This window comes from Accipiter gentilis, chromosome 1 (genome assembly GCF_929443795.1).
Source record: "Accipiter gentilis chromosome 1, bAccGen1.1, whole genome shotgun sequence".
Lineage (NCBI taxonomy): Eukaryota > Metazoa > Chordata > Aves > Accipitriformes > Accipitridae > Astur > Astur gentilis.
In genome coordinates this window covers 33,757,181-33,769,869 of record NC_064880.1, presented here as the reverse complement: position 1 = coordinate 33,769,869, position 12,689 = coordinate 33,757,181, and the positions used below count along the sequence as shown (strand labels likewise).

The following is a 12,689-nucleotide window of genomic DNA, read 5'->3' as shown; positions in this document are numbered from 1 at the left end:
ATAAGGTGATGGGAAGTGAATTGATTGATATATCTTTATTATATAAAACTATTACTTGTTTGAGAAGATAGCAGTTTGGGGTTTGATGTATGATTTAAAACTATTTTTTGCTGACAAGTAGTAGCTTGTGATACAGTTGGAAGGATTTACTTTTTAGAAACATCACAAAATTAAAACCAATCAGCCACAAAAACATCTCCTCTCCCTCTCCCTGCCCTTCTTTTAACTTGAAATAACAAGTGTGTAACGGACTTCACCAGCAGTTTACAGTCTTAACCACTTTCTGAACGACCTTGATCAACGAGTAGATACAGTTATGGCTGTGTATGCAGAAGTCTGTCTTGTCTATTTTTTATAGATACATAAACAATGTGTGTATATAAAAAGTATATATTTCCAAAGGTATATACATAAACAAAAAATATATGAACAATTATATACATTTGTATATATTACTAATAGTAGTTAACTTTTAAGCAGTTTAGGAAATCAACTTGACTGTACAGCACCTCACGATATTACAACCTGCTTTTAATAATAGAAAAAAAATGCAGATTTCCACTGAGGTGTACAAATTAAGAGGACTTCACTGCATCTGGAAGCATTCAGGTGACTGCTATGAGAGCTAGTTGCAAGTGTGTCAAATGAATACCATGCTGCAAGGGGACTAGTTCTGCTTCAGGCACCTGTGAACCGCATTGAGTGACAAGTCTGGAACTTTTTGATAGCTGCAGTTTTTTCACAGAAACTATCTGTTCACGTGAATAATCAGTTTCCTTAGTGATATTCCTTTTTTTAAGTAAGAACTCATCAGAAGAAAGCCCCTTTTTGTTTTAGCTGCTTTTTCAAACAGTTTCAAATTAGTTCATGACTCCACACTGACTTATTTCATTTGCGGGATGACAAAAGCTTTCTTGATCGCATGAATGTAATTTTCTGTTAATGAGAACTCCTGAGATTTCTAACATGAGCAGTGAATTTACAAAAATGGTTTCTTTTTTTAAATTCATTTCATGAAATACTACTAAATTAGGTCAGGCATGAAAGTTTCAGCCTCATATCTCTAGAAAGAACATAACTGTTATCATTCACTAGTAATAATTCATTTTAATAACATTCAGGTTAAATATTTCATCATTCCTGTTTGCCTCTATTTAAAACTACTGTAGTATAAATGAAATACTGGTCCTGTGTTTCAGGTAAAGATAAAAGTGAGTCCTCTGACTAAACTGTGTGATTTAAAGGAAAGTTTCACTATGCATTTTATAGAGCCATTAATAAAATTATTTAAAAATCAATAATGAGATTTATGTTGCTTCTCAATATTACTGATTTTTTTAGTACAAAGAGTAGGTCAATATATTTCTAGTTTCAGTACTGAAAATGGCCTTTTTCTGTCTTTGAATAGCCAATGCTCCAAAAAGAGAAGGAACAAGATATTTTTTCAAAATGTTAGTTTCCTATCAGTTTTAATTTTCATTTCAGTCCTGAAGAGTTTGTATGGTGTATCTAGCCATAACTTCTCCTACTATTGCACGTACCTTGCAAAAATTGTTCAACAAACTTATTTTTCTATAAAAGAAATAATAAAAGTTCATCATTATTTGACCATTATGCTATGAAGATTTCAGTGCAAATGAACTGTATGTAGCAGCTTTGTGATCATAATCACTGTTCATGGTAAACACAAAAATTATGTTTAAAAAAACCCAACCCTCATTTGTAATATGTAACCAGTGTTAGATTGATTTTCCTCTGGTGGGATAATATTTAAAATAGGGTTTACAAGACTTCATTGACCAGCTGGCATTTTCTTTGCCATCCACAGGGTTTTTTTCTCTGTCTTCAAGTGTAACAGAAGTGATTTTAATTAGTCTTTCATTAGAGTTAGTAATTTAATCTTTATGAGATAATTGCAGGATGGCTCTTAGGATGATTGATAAGAATTCAGGTGTAAAACTGGTACCATCAGAGCAGAGATGGTTTGACTCTGCTGGAGTTTGAGCTATCAAATTCCTCCATGGAGAAGTAGACACTACTAGAAAATAAAGATTTTTCTGCTACTAGAAAACTATGGGAATTTATAAAGTGAAAAGAAATGCCCTCCTTAGGTAATTTCTGTTTCATATAACTTTTTCAAGTCTAGATTAATTTAAGCTGTTTGTTATTTCAGGTTGCAGAAGACTTGGTGATGGGGGAAGGCACGTGAAAGAGAAACTAAGCAACAAAAGGCAAAGGTCAGGTAGAACGAATTGTTAGACTTACTAAGAAGGAGTGCTGAATTCCCTTATGCAGGCTAGTTCTCTCAAATAAATTCTTCCTTCAATTTGATTTTGTGGTGCTGTAGTACTGGGCTGGACTCTAGACCAGAGACCAGTAGCATCTGGAAATCCAGTGGTAGCTCTTGAAGGTTACTGAGTTACAGTGTCTTTCTTACAAATATTTGGAGAATATGTGTCTGATCTTTATTATCTAAAATCCTATGTATCAACTCTGTATTTCTCAGAGAGAAAGCTGCAGCATCATTCAAGGCTAGTAGGTGGTACTGGATTTTGTAGAAACCAGTTGTAAAACCTGGAAGTTTAGTGCCACAGACTTAGGTCGCTGTTCTTTAGGTCTGTCCTTGTACTCATCAAAGAACATTCTAGCAGATATTGATACGAAATAGGAAACCTCTTACTACAGCTTTCAACTCATTAAAGGTTTTCCTAGTTGGCAGTATGGGAATAAAAGCTCTTGTAAATGGATTGCAGGGGGAAAGAAATACAAGGAGAAAATATTTATACAAATTAATGAAGAGTGGATTAAATTAATCAATTTTTAAATAGTTGACATGCTGAATAAACTTAAGAAAACATGCTGTCTTCCAAAGGATAGAAGGATCAGAATATAATGTAGAACCTGTAAAACAGCTAATGAAATAATACAAATAAAGAAATGCTTGAGAAATTTTAATATTCAATATATTGTCAACATTCGCGCTCATTTTAAGATGCCAAAATAAATCATTAATGAAATTCCTGAACTTCTGAGAATTAGTTTTGTAAAGGCATGAACATAATTCTGTGAAATCTCTGAAAAATGAGAGTAAGAGAATATGAAAGCAGCATCATCAATCTTTCTTCTAAATTTTAAACCTGAACAATTTACTGCTACCTGCCGTTGTCCATACATTTGCACCAGCTGGCAGTATTGTTCAGACTTGCATTATGATTCATACACAGAGCACACTCAAAAACTGTGCATGTCAAAGAGATTGTTACTTCTCTTGTAGTTTCCCACTATGAATCTAGGGGAAGGATGGCATATGTAATCAGTTAACTCTGTGTTATGCCAGGGGTGTCAACTGAGCAAATAGATGATTTTTTTTCTGTGTTGAATTAGAACAGTGTTGTTTCCACAAGTGTCTGCTACATACACAAAGGCAGAAAGTGCTGGCAACTATTTGGAACTTTTAAATTGTGATTTACAAGAAAGTTACTTAGAGTGCTTGGTTGGGAAGTTCTTCACATCTGTGTACCCCAGTCTCCTGTGTTTATTATTCATTGTATTTCTACTCATTGTTCTTTACTAGTTATCATCTCCTAAGAGTCCAGTTCGTGGGCATCATGTCAGTAGACAAGAACATTTGTCATTTTGGCTCCTTCTTTTTGTTTTAGTCTTTTTTATTCTTTGTTTTCATCCTTTAAGGTCTTACTAGAAAATGCTTTAAATCTGTTCAGGTCAACAACAGAAAAATATCCCTCATTTGAATAGTTTTGGCTGAATGATGAGCACATGACACATATCATAAAAAGATCAGAAGCGGTCTACCTGCTATTCCATAATTATTGAAGTAGATCTCGAGTTCTGTGTTTATAAGTTGTAACTACCTTAATTGAATTATAACAATTAAATATATTTTAATTTAAGAAACATGTAAGAGTTGAAAAAAAATCACTCATACACTGCAAAAATAGGTCCAGCCATGATTAATGCAACATCATGTTTGTGAATGGATAAATAATTCATTAATTAGTGAAATAAGTGGTCTGACTGAATATTCACAGATATTCTGTTACATGCAAATTAACTATAAATTTGGGGTAATGTTACCAATATGGCTATGTTTTATAGTGTCTATGTGAGAAAATATATTTGTGAGGAAAAGAGCAAGGTGAGGTCAAGCTGTAGAAAAGGCAATCAAAACCTCTGAGAGGGTGAATGAAATGAAATTTGATCATTCTCACATCCTGACAAGAAGGAGAGTTTTTATTTATCTTTTTATTAGCGTTTCTTTAAAAATCTCACAGTTGCCTGAAAATGTGGTTGTTAATGGTACCTGAATACAATGGTGACAGCAATGCTATCTTAAATCCACACCCCAACAGCCTACGGTAGTATATGAGGAGCTCAGATGCCTTGGAATTGGTTGATGACAGAAACGTCACCTATTAAAATGTCAGAAGGAAGCCAAATTATGTACGCCCTTTGACTCTTTAGGAACTTTCTTGTGTTGGATAACTTCATCATCATTTTGCACAGAGAAATGTGATTTTTTTTCTCTTTTGTTCCTTAAGGCAATTGTATGAATAGTAAGGTTAGGTTACATATGTACACAGTTTTTATGTTTTGCTTCTCAAGGTCCTATTTAATTCATTTGGAAAGGTCTGACAACTGATAATGAATGACATAAGATGCATTACCAAGCAGGCAATCATTGCTTTTTACTTGATAGAACAATTGGGTAAGGAGGGAATCTGGTGGGTTTTTATTTTGTTTTTTCTTTTTTCTTATTTTTACACTAATACTCATTTAATATACCGTGCTCAGTGTTCCTTAGTTATTCCACAGATAACATCTGTGAAAATCCCACATCACTCCTGAATGACCCAAAGAGGACAGGACACACCAGATTTTATATTCCAGATCTTTTTGAACCAAAGTCTGAGCAGGTTTTAGAGTGTAATGAAATGTGGCACCTTCTGTGAACTGCATGAGAAGTAAGGCGGGGGGGGGGGGGGGGGGTGTAGGGGGTAAAGCTGCTTGTTTTCTTTAGTATCTCCTTTTTATGACATATTTCTCCCTCTGTAGCAAGCATTTACATTTTGAGAAGCCAGAAGTCAAGTCATTTTCTACAAACACGTACTGGTAGGGAGGTGTGAAGTCCTTTGACATCATTCTGATCCTATTTGAATGTCAGTGGTTAAAAGTTCACTGCTACTGTTCTGAACCCCGTAAGGAAAACTGAAGTCAAAGAGAAGAAGCAGGCAGAAAAGTTCAAAGGGGGAAAAAAGGAGGAAGGAGAATGAGGGGAAGCAATAAGGAGCTCTCAAGTAAAGCATGGTCAGTGGGAAGACTCAAGAAGAAATAGTGAGGTAACAAGGTGGTAATGACTGACATTCTCAATTTTCAATGAAATGTAGATACCTGCTATAGAGGTTATCCTTTTATTCCTGTCTATTCATATAGGTCACATCCTATGCTGCTCTACCTTCCCTGTGAGTAGGATAGAGAAGTTTTTGCAGGAAGTAGCTAAGTTTTCCATTAAAGAGAATATTTAAATAGTGTATTTTTTGTAATTTTTTATATATTACATATATGTATGCATATATATATACACACACATATACTATATGTATATGTGTATGGAATCATAGAATCATTTCGGTTGGAAAAGACCTTTAAGATAATCAAGTCCAGCCGCAAACCTGGCACTGCCAAGTCCACCACTAAACCATGTCCTGAAGCACCACATCTACACGTCTTTTCAATACCCCCAGGGAAGGTGACTCCACCACTTCCCCGGGCAGCCTGTTCCAGTGCTTGATAACCCTTTCGGTGAAGAAATTTTTCCTAATATCCAATCTAAACCTCCCCTGCCACAACTTGAGGCCGTTTCCTCTTGTCCTATTGCTTCTTACTTGGGAGAAGAGACCAGCACCCACCTTGCTACAACCTCCTTTCAGGTAAAGAGCGATAAGGTCTCCCCTCAGCCTCCTTTTCTCCAGGCTAAACAACCCCAGTTCCCTCAGCCACTCTTCATAAGACTTGCATATATACGTATACTTGTATATAATTTATATATGTAATGGGTATATGCATATATGTATAAAAACCACCAATATTCTCACTTTTATTAACTTGCACCGTTTTAGAATGCTGCATTGTTGCCTGGGACTATTGCCCTGTTTCAGGGCCTATTTTTTAAGACAAAGTCTAGATAACAAATAACAGGTAGCAACTGCTATGTATGTATGCATGCTGGCAGTTTTAGGGTAACATAGAGCTAAATAAAAGTTTGTACTTTGTAAATGTTATTCTGAAAACAATGCAAATAAAAGTCTAAAACATATTGCTGGAATTGACATACTAATTATATACTATTTTATGTTATAATACATTAGTATATATTTAATGTGATTGTTATTTATGTTATGTTCTTTATGATTCATATGTTCTCATAATAGCAATTTCAAATACTACAGAGGTGATATATTTTACAATCTTGAAAGAGACCGCGATTTCTGCAAACTAACAAAATAATGTCAATTTAAAAGAAAAAGTCTACAATCTTGAAAGAGACCGCGATTTCTGCAAACTAACAAAATAATGTCAATTTAAAAGAAAAAGTCTATTACATGTTACTTTATTTTATAACGGAGAGTGGAGCGCTATGGTGGGTAAATCACTTTTCTACATACATTTCCAAGGTAGTATATAGCTCTGAGAGTGGCTACTGAGTGTAACACTGCCAACTCCTGGTTATCAGAATTATTTCTTAAGGTAAATTAGCAGGGAAATGAAAAAATAACTTACACTTCTATGTCCTCTGTTTGGCACTAAGTGTAACAATTCTGTTTACCGTGGATTTTATGACTCCACCTAATAATCAGCAAAACTGAATTCTTGAACGGCTGTAAGTCAGGCTGAAAGAAGAGGTATTTGAAAGAGTTGAGCTCACTCTAGTTGTTGGGTGTGCACTCAACTGTGTTTTAATCTACACTAGAGGCTAATTGGCTAACTGGAAACAACAAAAAAACCCCATCATGTCTCAAAGGCTTTTAGTCCCAAGAGTCATAATGCTCGATGGAGTGGTAAATGAGTGTCAGGGCATTAGGGTGGTTTTATACTTTTCATATTTCAAAGGAGAGTGGAGTTCTTTGCTTGACTGCTGAGACAAGTTCTCTCAACCTGAAAAAGGAGGTCTCAATAGAGACAAAGTTGAGAACTTCAGCTGTATGTCATTTGAACTGATTGAAACACTGTCTTGTTTTAGCTTGGTTTAAAGACACTAAACATTAACCTACAATGCCCCCCCCAAGAAAGAAGTGTTGTACTCACAACAACTATAAAGGGTTAAATCATGTTGAAATCAGCTGACTTACTATTCAAGTGGAAGGTAGGAACATTATTTTTTTCAATGTTTCCTGTAAAGTATGTGAACCGATCCATCACTCGTCTAATTTCTTAAATTATTTTAGAGTTTGAGAATAGCGTTTTAATTACGTTCCTCATTTACCTAATTTAGTTAATCAAATATTAAAATATTCCTATGACTGATACTGCAACAATATGAAAGCATTTAGCATCAAATATCACTTAATTAAAAGCAAGATTTAATTTTTCATACTCCTCCTGGGTCTCACAGTAAGCAACCAAAATACTGGAGAATTGCTAACAACAAAAGGTATTGATTCAGGTTTCACATTTTCTTCTAGCATGTGGCAAATGCTACTGCATTATACAATACCAGGAGACAAGAAGTAAAGCAATTTTTTATATCATATTTATATCCACCAGTCTAAAATAAGTTGTTTTTAGAAAAAAGTTATTTTTAGAAAACAAACAGCATTAGACAAAGTGGCTTAATACAGAAGCCTCAAGCTGACATTCATCAGCCTCTACCAGAAGGAAAGGTAATTCTGGCTTTCTCTGCTTACTTTTGGAAGTTTGCAGTGCTGTCCAATGGCTACGTCTGCCACTAGAGCTTGTAATACTTCTCAGACTCCAAAAATGCCTTAGTAATCTTTGCATCTACTCTTTAGAATTTCTAGATCTAGCTGAGCTTGGCCTATTGGGAAATTGGGCTCTGTAATTATGTTGTTTTCATGTGAGCATGATTCGTGGAATCCAAATATCTCCCCTCTGTCTTGTCTAACGTTGTATATGACCCGAACTGTCTCTCTTCAGAGGCCTTCCTGTGGATTGTTTTGGGGTCTGCCTTTACGCTATTGACAATTACTTTTGCGTCATTCATTTATTCTAAAACATAGCCTAAAAATGAAAGGTTCCTACCTATGTAGAGAATCATCAGGACTCTGATGGTGAACAGTTTCTTTCATTTTCATTGCACTAGCACATAAAGCTGTTGAGGGTGACAATGGAAGGTTAGAATTGGCTGGCAGGTTGGTTAGAGGAAGAGGAACCCTATGATACACTTGGCAGTGATTTTGTCAAAGGTTGTATAAAAAGTAGTGATGCATGTAGCACTGAACATGAGATAATGATACACATTCATATCAGGATGGGAATTTACTTAATTAAAAGAGAATAATTTGAAGTCACTGGAAAAAGTGATGGAGTATAGAAGCTATGAAGACTTTTCCTGTTTCTCAACTGAGACAGCATTGGCTGGCCAGACATAATACAGCACCATATATGCCAGCGAGGTACAAGATTGTTGCTAACTCTGGAGAACTGCTCGTTCGGCAGCAAGAAAGCTAGGTGATAAGCTACGTAATGTGGTATGAATTTAGTTGCTTGAAAAATGAAAACTGGTTTGAGAACTCTGATACATGGATTTCAAGACAGCAGTGAAGAAAAAATCATGGTAGTTGCCCAGATGTCTTGATTTAAACTTGGCTCATCTAGCAAAACTGTTGCAGGCATCAGTGTGTCATGATTTCATTCAATAAATGCCTAACAAGAGTATTATTGGGAAATAAGCTGGAGCATTTTGGAACAGAACAGTTCAATAAGGCCATAGAGGGAAGATTAACCTCAGGCAGAAGAGTTAGTAATAGTTGCAAGTAACTTCTTACTGGCCAGTCTAAAGTCTGAAATATTTGCCTGTTTTATTCATCTTGGGAGAGATATAGGACATAAAATCTACTATTTTTAGATATTTTGCTAATGCTCAAGTATTAGACAATGTACATGAAGATCTAAACAATAAATGCTGGCTTTTGATAACTGGGTTGTAGGGGGCTGAGGTTTTCTTCACAAAATTAGTTATCCGAAGAATATAAAAGGCAAAAATGGAATCAGTCTGAATTCCTTTTTGACATAAAAGAGAGAGATTACTTATTTAAATCACATTTTCTAAAAGTAATTCATGATAAACTGCTACTTAGAACACTAACATGCTAGTTAAATATAACTGATTACTGTAATCCCTTATATTAACCTGGTGACTACATATTTTGTAATAAGCATTAGATTTAAAAGTAGTGAGAATGCCAAAAGAATCTTTGCCAGTAAAATAAGAACTCATGCACATAATCCATAAAGGTTTTCTTTAGGTGAGTGGTAATTTTCTGATGATACCCACATTTTGTAGCATGTGTATGTCAGAGTGTCCTGATACATTTTAATTTTTCATGTAATTATACCTTATTTCATTTAGCACAGGGATGCTTTGTCTGTGGAATGAAAAAGAATGAGCAAATGTCACTTTAGAAAGCCTGCAACCTCAAGATTCACCTGCAGAAGTAATACTGGCAGCTTTGCTACTAGTCTACTTTTAACATCTTCCATCCAAAAAATAGACTGCAGTGTATTTCCCATATGGAAATACTCCGTGGTGCTAGCTGAAAAACAAGACCAAAATCCTCAAACATCTACCTGTTAAGCTCTGTCTTTATAACTACATGCCGCCTTCTGTTTCTTTTTACTAGCCGTTATTGTACTTTTACCTCTCAAGAGAAATTATCCAAAGTCTTCATTGCTTCCACCCTGAGTTTTAACTGTTACTTTAGCCATTGCACCAGTCCCAATTCTAAACCCAAATTTTGATGTTCTTGTAAGATAATCAAAGTTCAGTGGATTTTCATGTTTAGAGACGCGTTACGAGAGACACCAAAAATGGTACCGATTTAGGCTACAATTTCATGATGGAGTCCGTGGATGTAAATTGTGTGTCAGGTTTGTTTAAGTACCAAAATCATCCACACTTGTACATTGCTTGAATATGCATCACCAAGGCAGTTTGATACAAGGTGGCTTTTCGATGGCAGAGGAGGCTATTCGAAAGCAAATGACAGTTCCGAATAGTACTGAAGTCTGCAGTTGAGGGTACATATCACAGCCTCAGCATTAGACTCAGAGAGGTGTTGGATTCACTAGTGTCCCTGCTAGGCTGACATTTAAAATGTTTCTCTGCCCTACTGTCTACTAATAAAATCCTTAAGTGCTTGAGTATTTTTCAGAGGGAAGATGAGAATACTAAATACCCTGAAGTTTGGGGGATTCACATGGAAACAACCAAGTTCTAACTCTGGCTTCAGTTGATATTTCATTACTAACACAAAGTCCACCAGCTTCCACAGGTCTGTTTCAGAATACTAATGCTGCAGTACCCTGGTAACAATCTGATATTCTGGCAGATAAAAAATACACATTTCAAGCCTCCTTGAGATTAGACAGGGAGCTAAATCCTAAATTTGGACTTATTTTTTTCTAACTCTTTAATGGTTCCGATCATTGGATTAATCGATATGAAGCTTCTCAGGGGTTTTATGAGAGCGTACAATATCTGGCTTAGACCCAGCTTGGGGTGAATGCTCAATACTGAATCCTCCGTGAAATTGAGCACCTTTCTCCAGCCCAGAATTAAGTATCAACATGTCTAAGACAGGATGGGCTTAGGCCTCCATTTCTATCCTGTTAATGCAAGTGACTGCCTACAGACTGGTTACTGTAGCAAGTAAGCATATCTTGCAATCTCTGTGGATACCACAGAAAAAATTTGGTACCTATTTCAGGACTGTGATTTCCACTAGGGATCACGGAACTAATGAATATGTGCTCCCTGCAATTTAGTCTATGTTTTAGTAATACCAAAAAAAGTCTATATTTAATTTCTCTGCATTTTTCAAAGGATATTTTGCTTGCCAGATTTTCCTGGTGTCTGTTCGTCACCTTCTAATATCTGTTATATGAAATTGCTAAGTACAAGACTAGAAATATTTCTTGTAGACATTTAGCACAGCTGAGCAAATACTTCACAAAAGTGAATAATTTAATAGCTTTTAATCTCTTTGCTCACAATTGTCTGTGAATATATTATTTTCCTCAAAATACAGTTTTTATTCATTTTACCCGCAAAGATACAGCTATACAATGTAGTATAAGATGTAACTAAAGCATATTTACATTGATTTATTTGGTTGACATTACTCTGTTTGACTATGCAGAGCTAAATTAAAAAAGAGGGTGTTAGGAAAAGTAATCTGGAAACAAATCAGTGGTTGGGAGGCAGGAAAATGTTTTGTGACTTTGTGATATTAAGACAATAATGACTGGGCAGGTAGAAGGAAATATCAAGAATTGGAAATAAACATTAATTTTAGTGAACATCTACTTACAGCCTGACTAGCCAGCATGCAGATACTTGAGTTGGCAGGGCAAAAAATAGTGCATGTGAAAAGAGCTATCCTAATTGTACAGAGGTTGCATGGTAATGTGGGATTCACATAAACACAGGGAAAACAAATGTCCTAGAGCAAGCTACAAGATCTGTCTCTTGTGAGAGCTAGGTAACACAGAAGATCTAGCTCAGGTACGTAGGCTGGTCAATACAGTCTATCTTGGCATATAGAGGGAAGGCAGAAGTACTATTACAAGAATTATATGCACTCCAACTAGATTGCAATAAGAAGTCTCTGTCAGCACAACAGTACAGCGAGGATAGGATGCCTCACAAATTATGAATTTCAGCTGGATCAGAGAGTGTAAATTTTAATGGAGAGGGAAACTTGAAAGGTAAAGAGATCACAAGTGCAGCTTGTCTCTGAACTACGACAGAAGTTATGGTTAGAACTAGAAATAAATCTGAATTTGCCTTTGAATATTATTTAGGTGACAAAGGTGATAAATGAATAGGAGCACAAAGGTACATCCTCATCTCAGAATTTCATCTTGATGGTTTCTAAATCTAGGAATGTTTTCCTCTACTAGGAACAGAGTACCTGTGCATACTGCCTGTATACTACAGACAAATGTAACTGAGAGGCAAAAGACAGTGGGTTTTTAACCCCTGTGGGTTGTATTATTTGTTAAACACGGGAGGAATTTAAATTATTTTCTAACTAACAAATGAATACTGACTGCCTCAGGAGAATGTATAGGTGTTGGGAGCTAGAGGAAGAATACACAGATTGGAATGACAGCATAATGAACGTAAAGATGTAACTTTTTGAGACTCATTATATATAGATGAGAGTTTGTTATAGTTAAGAATACCTATGTATTTTTGACCTTTCTTTGAAAGACAGAAATGGTGCTTAGATATGAAATTCATTATGGTCTGCAGTGAGACACAGCTATTCATTTTTAAACTGATTAGGTTAGCATTGATGAAAGACTTCATAGGACTAAATATAGAGATATTATGCACAAGTAATACTGTTTTATAAGCAGGTATCACCTGCCTAACTAAGCATTTATAGATAGGCATTTTGTCAAGTTTTTCTGTATACAAAATAACT

At 35.5% G+C, this 12,689-nt stretch overlaps 1 protein-coding gene across 5 annotated transcripts in view; it reads left to right on the top strand.

The window, feature by feature from the left end:
• Nucleotides 1-12,689, top strand: part of B3GALT1 (beta-1,3-galactosyltransferase 1) — a 220,459-nt gene that overhangs the window by 45,229 nt on the left and 162,541 nt on the right. The window contains exon 2 of one of the 5 annotated variants that reach the window (XM_049797949.1): nucleotides 2,174-2,237. The exons of the other annotated variants lie outside the window; for them this stretch is intronic. The gene's annotated coding sequence lies outside the window, so the exon portion shown is untranslated. The remainder of the gene's footprint in view (nucleotides 1-2,173; nucleotides 2,238-12,689) is intronic. 5 annotated transcript variants of the gene reach the window in all.